Below are 2,394 nucleotides of genomic sequence, written 5' to 3' on the forward strand. Positions count from 1 at the left end.
AAATTCAGAATCGGACATCTCTAATATTGACAACGTCTGCTGCAAACGTTTTGCTGCAGACATAAAATAGCGGCTAGCGGCCCATGGTTATATAATCAAAGGTCGGATTTGGATGTCTGAACACAGCCGATGGTCCAGTGAGGAGAATTTATAGCGATTTCGGTAACTTACACTAGTGCGCACTGAGTGCGCGCTAAAGTACGTATCAGACAGGAGCATTCCGTATCAGACTATAGATTAAGATTGAGATTGAATTGAAAATTGGCCAATCAGAGCAAAGTTCACCTTGAACTTAGTGAAGTTTATCTTCAGATAATGAACGGATTATTTCATTGGTTACGAAGTATCTGAAGATGAACTTAAACAGTCTTATAGCGAATTCGGTTGCTTGCACTAGTGTGCACTGAGTGCGCACTAAGGCTTGTTCATAGTATGTTATTATATTTAAAGATTGTTTTAAATAATTCTCAAATAAATTCTCAAATATTTTTAACCATAATATGATATGTATAACATCCGTACGAATCATTTTATTAGTTAAAATGTTTTTAAATATGTATTTAAGACATGATCTTAAATATAAGAATGTACTGTAAACAAGCCTTAATGCGCACTCAGTGCGCACTAGTGCAAGCTACCGAATTCGCTATTAAAAATAAGACCCGACTATGAATACCGGCTTAAATTTCATTTCAATCTCAATCCTAATCTATAGTTTGATACGGGCTTAAGGCTTATTTGCAGTACATTCTTATATTTAAGATCGTGTTCTAAATACATATTTAAAAACATTTTAGCAAATAAAATTATTAAAAATATTTTAGCAAATAAAATTATTTGTACCGATGTTATACATATCATATTACTAATTAAAAATATTTGAAAATTTATACAATAAGACAATCTTTACATATATTAACATACTATAGCCGGTATTCATAGTCAGATCTTATATTTAAAACCATCTTAAGTTATCTTCAGATAATAAACGGATTATTTCATTGGTTACGGAGTATCTGAAGATGAACTTAAGACAATCTTAAAAATAAAACCCAACTATGAATACCGGCCTATGAACAAGCTACTGAGTGCGCACTAGTGCAAACAATCGAATTCGCTATCAATCTCAAAAAATAAATTCTTTTATTGAACCATCGGCTGTGTTCCGACAAACGACAGCGACATACAGCGTATTGTGTTCCAGGTTTAAGGGTGCGTTCCCACTTAGCGCATCACGTGTCGCGTCGTCCTTCGCGGATTAATGGGTGCGTTCAGCGAACTCAACAGTTGCACAACAGTTGAGTAATTCGTCAATGTAATTGGTTTAGATTTAGAGATCTAACAGTAAGAACCAATAATCGCTGATTGCTCACTGAGCGCTTTTTCCGCTGAACGCACCCAATCAAATCGCCCCATTTTATTCGTCGTAAAGTTAGGCAATAAAATGGGACGTTTTGATTGGTCCGCGTCGTGTCATCCTTCGCAGACCAATCAAATCGTCCCATTTTATTCGTCGTAAAATTAGGCAATAAAATGGGACGATTTGATTGGTCCGCGAAGGACGACGCGATGCGTGACGCGCTAAGTGGGAACTCAACTTAAGGGCTGCTCAGATTTTTCATTTGGGTGCACTCTATCCGGATACTAGAAACACTACAGTATATATTACATATACTATAGCACTTCATAGTAAGCAATAGCTGCGTTCAGTAGAGAAAGCTGTTTTGCAACTGTTGTAAAATTTTTGAATCTGATTGGAATATGCTCTTAATTTGGGTTGAGTCAAAGAGGGTGTACCAATCAGATTCACGAATTTTACAACAATTGCAAAGCAGCTTTCTCTGCTGAACGCAGCCAATCTAAACGCACCCAAGGGTATGAGTAAAATGTACAAATACTTATAAGTATTTTTCGGATTATTATTCCTGATCTACAATAGATGTAGTAAGCTTTAAGCCGTAAGAAATTAACCAATCACAATTGATTATTCCTTTATAATTCCACTGTGATTAGTCAATTTCTTAATGCTTAAAGCTTACTACACCTATTGTAAATCAGGGTCTCTATTCTTGAAATAGTTGCGCATACGTAAGTTTTACTGCGTAGGTTTAATCATATTATAAAATAGCTGCACAATGAAAATTACGTATACGCAAAAATTTTAAGAATAAGGGCCCTGGTCTTAGAATAGGGAAAGAGAGATGAATTGTTCATAGATATTTATTTATTTACTAAAAGTAAATAAGTATGACTTTATTTAGCTTAAAAGATCTTAAATCTTTGTGAACTTTTGTGAAGCGCTTAGTCTATGTATATATAAGTTTATGTCTTATATCCACTCTCTTTCTCTCTCTCTCTCTCTCTCTCTCTCTCTCTCTCTCTCTCTCTCTCTCT

The 2,394-nt window shown here is 35.1% G+C and overlaps 1 long non-coding RNA gene across 1 annotated transcript in view; it reads right to left on the bottom strand.

Moving 5' to 3' along the window:
• LOC116847961 overlaps nucleotides 1-2,394 on the bottom strand; it is a 32,428-nt gene that overhangs the window by 11,331 nt on the left and 18,703 nt on the right. The window lies entirely within an intron of this gene.

The sequence above is a fragment of the Odontomachus brunneus genome, unplaced genomic scaffold, assembly GCF_010583005.1.
Source record: "Odontomachus brunneus isolate Ranch 3 - 2012 unplaced genomic scaffold, Obru_v1 Obru_scaffold_086, whole genome shotgun sequence".
In the NCBI taxonomy this organism is placed as follows: domain Eukaryota; kingdom Metazoa; phylum Arthropoda; class Insecta; order Hymenoptera; family Formicidae; genus Odontomachus; species Odontomachus brunneus.